Below are 13,664 nucleotides of genomic sequence, written 5' to 3' on the forward strand. Positions count from 1 at the left end.
AAGGAAAAATTCATAAAATGAGGTGGATAAGGGTGGAAAAATAAGAGGTAGCAACAAAATGTAGATAGAGGGTAGATTAATTTTAATATATGGGCAGCTAGTAACTATTTAAGAATAATGAGTTGATCATCTTTTTTGTTTGTCGGCCTTAGCTCTTGTTTCAATCCTCCCTTATTGTAATCAAATGCCTTGGAAGAAACAAAAATGTTAGCATATTCGAGTGTAGTTGAGGTAACGATGGAATCTCTTCATATTGTTATTTATTTTTTAAACTCCATTAATAAAAAAAATCAAACATATCCATACAAAATATTAGATGTTTTCACGTAAGAGAGTAGGAATAGAACTAAAGCGATTAGCCTATAGTCAGCATTTATGCGTAGGAACATCCAAAGCACATATAAAATATATTAAATTTTTCTAGCGTTGGAAATGGCACTGCCACAACGTGAGACTTTTTCAACGCACTCATCTTCGCGTTCCAAAAAAAAATGCATAAATGAAATTACTATTGTAAAGGAAAATTATGCTGTAAAATTATTGATATTTTTCTATGAAAGATGATACACTTTCGTCATGCATGACGAATTTGATGTTAGTAATGAGAGCATAATTTCAAAAATTGGACTGATGATGATTCTCGATATGCAAGTAGTTATGGTCGAGGAAGTCACGATATTCCAAGACCACATTGGATCTAGTCAAAACTTTTCAAATGTTGTTTGAAGAGTTGCAACCTTGAAGCAAAAAATGAAAAAAAATTGAATCTTAGTCAGAACTTTTAAATCTTTCGATAGTAATTTTCCCTATGTGAAGATCGCGTTAAAAACCTTTTCCTGTGAATTTAGTTTTATGGTTTGTTTTGTAAAAGTCAAAATTGACTTTTTCTGGGGGGTTTGCATTTACTAGTAGTTGTCCCAAGTTCCTTTTGACTGGGCTTGTTATAGGCCATGAGAGGCTAGAAGAAAATCAATACAAGAAAGGGTCTGACTATATATGCTACTTAGTTTGTTGGTCTGGATTTGCATTCATAACTAACTGAACCATGTTCCTTAGATTTCTCAACCTATTCCAAACTTTGAAAGACTACCAAAGGAGTGTTTGTCTTTTAAAAAGAAAATGCTTCAGCAAATGCCTAAGCAAAGACCTCATATTGGTCTGTTGAGGACAATTGTAATTTAATGTGACCCAAGCTCATTTCATTCTAGACCTTCATCAGAAGAAAATTGTAATCGATCCAAGTTAAAGATTGTTCTATTTTGTATTCCAATTCAATGTACTTCATTTTAGTCTAGGTTCGGTCTTATTCCATTTTGTAATTCAATGTAATTGATTTTATTCTAGGTTTGTTCAATTCCATTTCAAGAAAATTGTTTTTCCATGTATGTCACCTAAGTCTATTGCAATTCAATGTTTTATTCCATTTATGGAAAGTTGCGATTACATATATGTGATTCATGTTCATTTCATTTCATTCATATCTATCATTACATTTTATTTTAGACCTATTTTATTCCATTTGAGGAAAATTGTTATTTAATATATGTGATCTAAGTCCATCTCATTCTAGGCATCTTCTATTCATTTGAAGAATACTTTATTTTTAGTTATTTATGTTCAAATTTCAAATTTCGTAAGTGAACCTACAAGTTTGATAACTCGTCATCATTTGGCATACAAAATCCCAACACAGAGCAAGGAAAGATAAAATTTAAATGTTACAATGATGTTGCTTTAGAGTTTTCTTGTTGAGGTCCCTTTTCAGGATAAAGTTCTAAAAGGAGCCACTCCTTGTTCAATTTTCACATTAGAAATTGAGATAAGAAACAAAATAAAAATGAACAGTAAGACACAAATATTTATCCGAGGAAAACCATCCAACTTGAGAGAGATAAACCCAACCCCCTAAGAAGGATTTGTAAACACTAATTTTTTATGGAGCATCTAGAGAAAGCTCAGGGGTCTCTAGTATTGGAGATATTATTCATGATTGGGAAGGAAGAATTGCAGCTAAATTTGCAAAATTCTTGAATGAATCTACTAACAATAAAACTAAAATCACAACATTAATAGAAAACTTAAAAATCTGCAAAGAACTTGATGTTAAATGCCTAGAAATAGGAGATTCTCATACTCTCATCAATGTTTTGTAAGAACTAGTAGAACTCCCTAATAGAAACCTTAATCTATCTTTGAACATAGCTTAGATCTTCTTCATTCCTTCTCAGATCTAGAATTTAAACATATATATAGAGAAGGAAACAAAATTGCGAGCGAACTAGCCAATAAAGGAGAAGATGTCTAAACTTTATAGAGATTTTGAATTAGGACAAGGATCATAATTAACCTAATACCTATAATAATATCAATTCAACTAAAGTTAATCAAATAAGCTTTGACATTAAGTTTCCTCAATAAAATATAAAATAAACATATATATCTAAATAGCTATTAATACATAATTACTCACAAAAGAATCACAATATGCTCATACATATACATGCACCTCTTGGGACCCAAAATGAATTGCTTCTTCCTTAATACACAAATTTTAAATTACTACTACTTATAAACATATGATCTTCTCAAATAGTTGCTATGCATTATGAAAACAACAAAATCCTAAATTATATGAATAAGGGCAAGAACAAACAATATAGTTAGTACATACAATCTCAACCAAAAACTTTTACTATACATATACAATTAATTATTTTTCATTTATCACTTCATAATTACTAACAATATTAATAATCATCTACTAAGTAATCACTATTTCAATTAACATTGGCATAGAAATATATATTTAGATGTTACTTTAAGCAGTGACTTCAAGAGCTACCACCTTTCCATCTAATAATCTATTTCCTAAACCCAATAATTTCAATCCATCTAGTTATTTTGTGGTTGGATGCCTCCATGCCATGCCATCATATGTTATGCACATCCTGTAATTTCTTTGCGTTAATGTCAAATCACAACCTGCGTCAAATTACATAGTCACTAAAATAAGAAAAATATAAAATGATTGTTTAAACTTTAAAGTGGTTTCAACATATAGTTGAAGAAGGAGATTGCTGAAAACATATTGATACAAGTATGATAAATGTGTTTCAATCATTGTTTTGTCACTGATGTCAAACCTGCTATTTTTCTAGTAAGACAACTGCTTAAATGATTTAAGTACTATCACTTATTTGATTGATGAAGACAATTTGATCAAAAGATGTAATAATAGCACCTAGATGAAATGTTGAGTTATGATATAAAAAAAGAGTACAAGAATCAGCTAAGACAGTGATATCATAGTGCATTGATAATCTACTTAAGGTTGCAAAGGTTGGTTACATTAAACAAGTTCAGAAAAACAAGTTAAACAAAGTTTGTCTGCAAAGCTTGACTGAGTGGACAGTAGGTGCCGAGCAAAGTTAATGCAAGCTGAGTAGAAAATTAGTTGGAGCCGAGTAAAAGTCTATTTTAGTATATGTTGAGAAAAATAGTGGATGCTAAGTAAATTTTAGTTGATGCCAAGCACCAGTAAACTTTAGTTCATGCCAAGTGATTTTATAGAGGATGTCGAGAAACCAAGTATGTACAGAGCATCAGAAGCAAGTTAATGCTGAATTTTGGCGTTATTAGAAAGATCATGAATTCAATGGATCTAACCTGACAAGTTTGTTTTGTTGGATTGTGTGAACTAGGTGGAAGATAAGATTGATGAGCTGGTGGCACATAATTCATGGCAAACCATTTTGAGATGAATTCAAAGAGGATTGAAAGAGAAGTTTCTAGAAGTGATATGAAATAAGGGGTAGATTCATTGAATCCTACCTAATCTGTCCTAACCCTAAATTGGATGATGGAGAATGAACGAAAAAAGATCTTAATTTCCTATTTAAAGGAATGATTGGTCAGAAGCAAGGGTTTTCATGTGTGAGAACCTAACGAAGACAAGGAGTCAAGGGTATTGCTTCGTTCAGTGACCTAATTGAGAGTCTGCATTGGCATGTTAAGCAAGAAGGCTTAAGGGTATGGATGCTTGAATGGTGAACAAGCTATTAGAGCTGAAATGTGTGAAAGCCAAGCAGAATGGAGGACTGAAATAGACATCCATAATCTGCAAATGGAGTTGTAAGTTATTATCAAATCAAGCCTTACTGTTACTCTCTAACAATTGTAATCAGTCTAGGGTAAATCCTTTGGATTAAGGTTGACCTAACATTCATTTGTAAATCCTTTAATTAGGTGGCATTCCAAGTGAATAGTCTAAAGTCCTCTAACAAGGCTCACTCCTAACAGGGTGGTTGAAATCCTTTAACAGGGTCACATTTAATAGTGTGTAATATAACTTTTAACAGGGTTGGCCTTTCACAGGGCATCACTTTAGAAGAGTGAAAAAGAGTAGCATGTTACTAGTTGTTTTTTCCAAATTGGGTTTCCACATAAATCATTGAGTCAAGTGTATTGTTGAATCTGTTATGTTTCATGTTTACATTTTTGCAGCTTGATTTGACAGTAACCTACAAGTTTTTTAAATGATTGCATAATCTTATGGATGCATGCATGATGATAAATGTTTTATGGGTTCACTACGATATAAAAAGTTTTATTTATACATTTGGACCTTGGATAACTGATTCAACCCCCCTCTTAGTTATTCTAAAGAATTCCAACAATTGGTATCAGAGCCATCTGCTTAAGAGGACTAGTTTGAAGGTACTAGAAGCACAAAGATCAAGATGTCAAAAAGAGAAGTACCCAAGCTTAATAGAGATAACTTTCCTGCATGGAAAAGTTTGATGAAGCTACAACTTGGAAGACTTGGAGATCATGTACAATCTACTATTACTACTGAGCATGTTGATCCTGCTAAGGATCTAAAAGAGAAGACAAAACACAACCAGGCAATGCTAGAGATTGCATCTGCCCTAAGCTATGTTGAAATTGATGATATCAAAAGTCTTGGCAGTCCAAAGAAAATGTGGCATGCTCTACACACCATCTATGGAGGAGACAAGAATGTTCTGAGAGCCAAAGTTGAGAGTCTCAGAGGTAAGTTTGATGATATGAGAATGCAAGAAGGTGAGAATATTGCTCAATACTGCTCTAGGATAAAAGATGTTGTTAATGCAATAAGGGGAGCTACTAGTAAAATAGATGATGATATTGTACTAAGAAAAGTTTTGAGAACACTACTACCGATCTATGTTATTAGAGTTTCTACAATACAAGAACTAAGATGTGTACCAAGAAATGATCTAACTCTTGAAGGTCTAGTAGGTAGGCTCACTGCTTTTGAGCTATCTAACTTTGATAATTAAAAACCTAAAAATATTGAATCTTCTTTCAAAGATAAGTTATCATTAAAGGACCTTTATGAGAAGAAGAAGAAGAAGAAAAAGACAAAATATGTGTCCAGTGACAGTGATACAGATGAGGAGGATGTAGATCAACTTGAAGCACTACTAGCAAGAAGATTTCACAGAGGTAAAGGCAATTTTAAAGGTAAATTTCCTATCATTTTTTTCAATTGCAATGAAGTTGGTCATATTGCTACTAGATGTCCAGACAAGAAGAACTACAAAGGTGGTGACAAGTACAAAAGTAGAAGAGATGAAGACATCAATAATTACAAAGACAAAGGTAAGAAGTTTTGCTACATTTCTGAAGAGGAAATGAAAGATGAATATAATGAACATGATGATGAAGTGGTGTATGTTGCAATGAAGGACGAATCTGATAAAGATGAGGCAACTACACTTGTGTCTTGTGTGAACAAGAATGACAGATGGATCATTGACAGTGAGTGTTCACATCACATGACTGGAGATAAAAGTAAGTTCATTACCTTGAATTGTTATGATGGAAATAGTGTAAGATTTGGTAATGATGCACCATGTTTGATAAAAAGAAAAGGTTCTATCAAACTCACAGAAAAGATATTATGTGACAATGCTTACTATGTTGAAAGACTTAACTATAACTTGTTGAGTGTGTCACAACTAAATAATTTAGAATGCAAGGTTGAGTTTGAAAACAAGATTGCTAAGATATATGATACTGATGGAAAACTAATTGGAAAGGGTGACCAAACTAGGAGTAATCTATTCTATCTTGATATAGAGGATGCTACTTGTCTAATTGTAAAATTTGATTATGTGTGGCTATGGCACAAAAGGTTATGTCATGTTAATTTTGATAACTTGGTTAGTATCAGTAACATGATAAAAGTTAGAGGTTTGCTTAAGTTGAAGAAGCATGATAATATAATGTGCAAACGATGTCAGTTAGGCAAAATGACAAAGTCAAGTTTTAAGAGTAAAACTCATACCTCTAAAGGAATACTAGAGATTGTTCATACTGACTTATGTGGACCAATTGAAGTGCAAAGCTACAAAGGAGATAAGTACATTATGTTGCTTGTTGATGATTATTCTAGAATGATGACAGTTATGTTTCTGAAACAGAAATCTAATGCTTTCCAAATGTTTAAGTGGTACTTAGCAAGAGTTGAGAAGGAAATAGGTAAATGTCTAAAATGTTTGAGATTTGACAAAGGAGGAGAATTTACATCAAATGAGTTTGAGATGTTATGTAATGAAAGAGGAATCAAAAGATAGACATTTGCTCCTAGAACCCCTCCACAAAATGGAATTGCTGAAAGGAGGAACAAGTCTATAATGGACTATGCTAGGATACTCATGATGGACAAAAATGTTACTTTGAAATACTGGAGAGAAGCTGTGAGTATAGTTGTCTATATCTTGAACCGTGTACAGGTCAAGAAAGGTACTCATTCAACACCTTTTGAACTATGGTATGGATACTCACCCAATGTAAAATATTTTAAGGTATTTGGAAGCAAATGCTATATTCTCAAAGATTTGAGGAATGGTAAAATAGATGCAACAAGTGAAGAAGGTATATTCTTGGGTTATTCCACAAGAAGTAAAGCTTATAAGTGTTTAAATACTAACACTAACAAAGTTGTGGAAAGTGCAAATGTGAAATTTGATGAATATACAGAAGCATATGGGACTGAAACTATGAAAGAACTAGAAGAATACAAATCATTTGTATACTTTTATGAAGGTATGCCTGCTAAAGAAGATGCTACAAATCAAGCTACAAACCAATTTAGAAAGTTTCAGTGATTGTCGAGTCACATACTATGAATGTCGAGTTGCATTCAGGAACTGAGCTCCATTCAGATGCCGAGTTACAGAGTGATGTTGAGGCACATTCTGATTCTAAGATTAGTGTACATGAGAGAAATGTTGAACTACCTAACAGAGATGTACATAGTGACTCTGAAGTAGATAGACCAAATGAAGAAACTAGAGTTGAACCAAGATTGTCTAAATATGTTAAGAGACACCATCCTACTACACAAATCATTGGAGATAAAGATGCTAGACCAATGACAAGAAACAAGTTGAGAAATGATACATGTTTGCTGAGCATGAAGGAACCTAAAACAATAAAAGATGCCTTAGAAGATGTGGATTGGAGTAAAGCCATGGAAGAAGAGATTGAACAAATTGAGAAAAATAAAACATGGATTCTAGTTCCTAGACTAGAAGACAAAAATGTGATTGGCACCAAGTGGGTATATAGAAATAAGCTAGATGAAAATAGTGAAGTCACAAGGAATAAGGCAAGATTAGTTTGCAAAGGATATGCACAAGAAGAAGGAATTAACTATGGAGAAACATTTGCTCCTATTGCCAGATTGGAAGGAGTAAGAACTTTGCTTTCTTGATCTGCATACAAAGGTTTCAAAGTTTATCAAATGGATGTTAAATCTACATTTCTAAATGGTATATTAGAGGAAGAAGTCTATATAGAACATACAGAAGGATTTGTTGATGTTAACAATAAGAACGTGGTATGTAGATTACACAAAACTCTATATGGTTTGAAACAAACACCAAGAGCATGGTATGAGAGACTTTATAATTATATTGTGAAGATTGGATTTGAAAGGACTGATGATAACAACAATCTGTACTTGAAGACGGAGAAAGGCAAAGGTATTTTGTTATCTAAAATTTTTGTTCATAATATGATATTTGGAGGTCAAGATGCTTTATGTAAGGCTTTTGCAAATGAAATGAAGCAATAATTTAAGATGTCTATGTTTGGAGAGATCAAGTTCTTTGTGGGTTTGCAAGTACATCAGACGAAATATGGTATATACATCACTCAATCAAAGTATGTCAAGGAGATACTAAAGTCTTTTAAATTGAAGGATTCTAAACTAGTAAGTACACCTATGGTGACAGCGCATAAGTTGTCAAAGAATGATGATTCAACTGAAGTGAATCAAACATTATACAGGTCTATGATTAGAAAATTACAATATGTAGTACATAGCAAACCTAATATTGCATTATTTATAGGGATAGTTGCAAGATTCTCTGCTAATCCCAGGGAGAATCATTTGACGGCTATAAAGAGAATAATGAGATATCTAAAAGGAACAGAGGAATATGGTCTATACTATTAAAAAAAATGAGAAATTTGAATTAAGAGCCTATACTGATGCTGATTAGGCTGGAAACATTAATGACAAGAAAAACACTAGTGGAGGAGAATTTTTCTTAGGCAAGAGGTTGGTTACATGGACTAGCAAGAAACAAAATTGCACCTCACAATCTACTGTTGAAGCTGAATATGTTGTTGCTGCTGTAAATTGTACAAACATTGTATGGATCAAACAGCTACTCAAAAGTATGAAGGAAGAGATCACTGCACTAGTGATACTTTATTGTGATAATACAAGTGCTATAAATATATCAAAGAATCCTATGATGCAAACAAATACTAAGCACATTGCAATCAAGTATCATTACTTGAGAGAATTAGTTCAAGATAAAGAGGTGAAGCTGGAATATGTTAACACAAAAGAGCAAATTGCTAATTTCTTCACAAAAGCATTACCTAGGGATGCTCATGAGTATCTAAGAGGTAAATTAGGGGTGATAGCCCTATCAAAGGCTATCTAAGTAACAAAAGGAGTGCCTTGCATCAAACAAGTTGATTGTCATATGTTACGCATTGATGCAGTGGATCTTACTTTAGGAGCTACCTAAAGTAATCAAAGAGCTAGAACTACAAATCAGTCACACACAAGGTGACACGGGGAGAAAATGAAGAGGTTCATATATGCATATTAATATGTCATGTCTTTGGCATCATTTTCAAAGAGGGAGAAATACAGAGATTAAACTGATCCTGAAGGGAGAAAACACAAGAGATATTATAGAAAATGGAGAAATCCTAACTCACAGTCTGAGGAAGATATTTTTACTAATGTATCTGTTGATTACATCTACCTAGCAAGAGGCAGATACTATAGAAGGGAGATATAAGAAGTAATTTAGAGGGAGAAGTAATTAAGAGGGAGTCATAAGGATGACACAATAGAGTTTTGTAACCTATTCAGAAGATGAAAGTTGCTGATAGAGGGAGAGATTTCAATACAAGGAATTATTTTCTTTTTGGTATATTTTTGGTCTTACTATTTTGACCTAGTCAATTTGGTTGATCAGTTTGGTTTTCCATGAATGCCAAAGAGGGAGATTTTTGAAGAAGGAGATTGTTGAAAAAAAATTGATACAAGTATGATAAATGTGTTTCAATCATTATTTTATCACTGATGTCAAACATGCTATTTTGCTAGTAAGACAAATGCTTATATGATTTAAATACTATCACTTATTTGATTGATGAAGAGGATTTGATCAAAAGATGTAACAATAGCACCTGGAGGAAAGGTTGAGTTATGATATAAAAAGGAGTACAAGAATCAGCTAAGACAGTGATATCATAGTGCATTGATAATCTACTTAAGGTTGCAAAGGTTGGTTACACTAAACAAGTTTAGAAGAACAAGTTAAACAAAGTTTGTCTGCAAAGCTTGACTAAGTGGATAGTAGGTGTTGAGAAAAGTTAATGCAAGCGAGCAGAAAATTAGTTGGAGCTGAGTAAAAGTCTATTTTATTGTATGCTGAGAAAAACAATGGATGCCAAATAAAGTTTAGTTGATTCCAAGCAACACTAAACTTTAGTTTGTGCTGAGTGATTTAACAGAGGATGTTGAGCTATGCAGTATGTGTCGAGCATCAGAAGCAAGTTAATGCCAAGTGTCAGCATTATTAGAAAGATCGTGAATTCGATGGATCTAAGCTGGCAAGTTTATTTTCTTGGATTGTTTGAACCAGGTGGAAGATAAGATTGATGAGCTGGTGGTGCATAATTCATGGTAAACTATTTTGAGGTGAATTCAAAGAGGATTGAAAGAGAAGTTTCTAGAAGTGATATGAAATAAGGGGTAGATTCATTGAATCCTACCTAATCTGTCCTAACACTAAATTGGACAATGTAGAATGAATGACAAAAGATCTTAATTTTCTATTTAAAGCAATGGTTGGTCAGAAGCAAGAGTTGTCATGTGCAAGAACATAAGGAAGACAAGGAGTCAAGGGTATTGCTTCATTCAATGACCTAAATGAGAATCTGCATTGGCATGTTAAGCAAGCAAGCTTAAGGGTATGGATGCTTGAAGGGTGAACAATCTATCAGAGCTGAAATGTGCGAAGGCCAAGAAGAATGGAGGACTGAAACAAAGATTTGTAATCTGCAAATGGAGTTGTAAGTTATTATCAAATCAAGCCTTACTGTTACTCTCTAACAATTGTAATCAGTTTAGGGTAAATCCTTTGGATTAAGGTTGACCTAATATTCATTTGTAAATCCTTTAACTGGGTGACATTCCAAGTGAATTGTTTAAAGTCCTCGAACAAGGCTCACTCCTAACAAGGTGATTGAAATCATTTAACAAGGTCACATTTAATAGTGTGTATTGTAACCTTTAACAGGGTTGGCCTTTCACAGGGCATCACTTCAGAAGAGTGAAAAAGAGTAGCATGTTACTAGTGGTTTTTCCCAAATTGGGTTTCCACATAAATCATTGTGTCAAGTGTATTGTTGAATCTGTTATGTTTCATGCTTACATTTTTGCAAATTGATTTGATAGTAACCTACAAGTTTTTTAAATGATTGCATAATCTTATGGATGCATGCATGATGATAAATATTTTATGGGTTCACTAAGCTGTGAAAAATTTTATTTATACATCTGGACCTTGGATAATTGATTCACCCCCCATCTCAATTATTCTAAAGAATTCCAAGAGATATTTAATAGTAAATAGTCATATGATTATAAATTTAAAAAATAATTTAGATTATAAATATTATTTATATTATCCAATAAAATTTTAAATCAAATGGTAGATTATATAAAATAGTAAAATATTTATTTAAAATTTTAAATTAAATTACAGTAATATAGTAAAATCTTAAATTAAAATTTATTTATTTTAGAATATGAACAAAATAAATTTGAATGTTTAGTTTAAAAATAAATTTTACCTAAGTTAATAGGTTAAATTAGATGTTATTTACTATTAGATGAGAATATATGTTAGTTTTGGTATTCATCTTAATCAAAGAATAACAATACAAAATGGAAATAAAGAAAATTATAAAATGAAATTAGTGATTTTCAATATTTAGTTTTGAAAATAATTTTATATTTAACTCAATCTATTTGTTGATTCAATCATTATAGTTTATTAAATTTAGAATAATATTTTAGAGTTAGAAGTAAATTTCTTACAAGTATTTTGAAAGTTAATCATGATTTTATTTATTACTAATAAATAAAATATTATTTTAGATAAATATTTTGTGATCTAGATTTCTTAAATTTTATATTTATACCCCTTTTCTAATTGACATGTTTATGATTGAATTAATTATTAGTATATAATATATTATTTTTAGACAAATATCAAATCAATTTTATTTCCTTGATTCTCATTTTGATGATAGATGTGATCTACAATGTTGATCTTAAAAATTACTATACAAGGAAAATGCATTGATATAGATTGTGGAAACAAAATCAATTTTTATTATTTTATAAAATAATATAAAATTTTTGAAGTAGTTGAAAGCAGCCAAAAAGACAGGGTGCTAACCTCAGAGTACAAAAAGGATGAGAATTCAGCCAGAGGTTACCTTGCAATTGTCTAACCTATACCAACTTTAAACATCAAAAACCATAAAATTTTAAGAGCCGAGTTTTCATTAACCACAGTCCTTAAACTACTATGCATAAGAAACTAAATAATAGACCAACAACATTTAAAGACATCGCTGCTATTGGTCCACTTAATTGACATAGTCCAAAAAACCCCGTGGGGTGTAGAGTTTAGAGACATAATCATAAAAACAAAACAAAAATACAACATAACCTAGGCTAGATGCCCTCTTCCTTCTCTTGGTTACCATTCTTCTACTCCTCAGGAGCTTCCCCTACTGCATCCTCCTCCTCCGCTTTCACTGGTTTGTCTAGGATGGTTTTTAGCCAATCCTCCGCCAAGAACCCATATATGGATCAGGTTATCTTAGTAGTCTTTCCCAGGTCTTTTTCCTCTTTGTTAGCATGTAGGAAGTAGAGGGTTGTGGCTGCGGAGTGCATAACCTTGGTGGAGAACTCAACCAAGGTTTCAAACCTATGGTAGATAGTGGTATGGTTATCCGCCAGGTCCCTCATAGCCTTCTCAAGCCTCTCCATCCGCATCTCAGTGTGGCTATGTTTGCCTTTCTTCCTAGTAACCTTGGGGTTAACCTTCCTAGGAGAAGTGATGTCTTCCCCCCCACTACGAGCCAGGGTAGCTTCTCGGGTATCAGAGAAATGGAATGGGTTGATAGAGCTGGGGCTAAAATAATAGAAAGTTAGAAAGATTAACACTTTCAATTTTTTATAATATTTTAATTTAATAAAAAAATATTTATATTTATGTAATATTTTATAAGAAATGAAAATCCAGTAATTTTGATTGTATAAATATACAAAAATAAAATTTTAAATAAAATTTACATCGAAAAAGTTATATTTGATTATAACACTAAATAGTTAACATTATTTTCTGGATTCGATTATGTACATTATCAAATTTACATAATCGAATCCAGAAAACAATTTATTTTACTAGATAGTTGTTAACATCAATCACTTACAAAAATTATATTTTAAATTATTAGCTAAAATTAGAATGATAGAAGGCCAAATTTGTAGAAATCAAAGCACAGAGCTGGGAATTAAACGCAGAAAATTCGTGGCTTTGGCAGCACCTGTTTCTGACGAAGAAGCTGCATTTAGTTTCTTAAACCAGGTTTTTTCCCCCTTTCGTATTTCCAGGCATCTCAATTCAGAAAAAGCCGTAATTCCATTCCATTATTAGGTGTTAAATAACGGGCTTATCAAATACTGGGTAAAATAGAAATTGAGATCTCCAAGCTTTACAGCCGCGATGAGTTTTTAAGCAAATTTCCATCAGTCGCTCATGCCCTAATCACCACGCAGCAAAGGAAAGAAGTTTAGTTCGCAAACCCTAAAATTGTAGAATGCGAATGCGAACACAGTGAAACCGAAAAAGTGGATATTGGCCATCCGAAAACGCGGCTTTAGAAGTTGCATCAAAAAATGGCGATCCATAGCAAAATTTCAAATGTTATAGAGCAGAAAAATGATCTTCATTCATGGCAATATCCTGCTCACACACGGAAAAAAGGGACTAAAGCTAAAT

Source organism: Cupressus sempervirens, chromosome 1 (genome assembly GCF_028749045.1).
Source record: "Cupressus sempervirens isolate cs-2001-9-10 chromosome 1, ASM2874904v1, whole genome shotgun sequence".
Classification (NCBI taxonomy): Eukaryota; Viridiplantae; Streptophyta; class Pinopsida; order Cupressales; family Cupressaceae; genus Cupressus; species Cupressus sempervirens.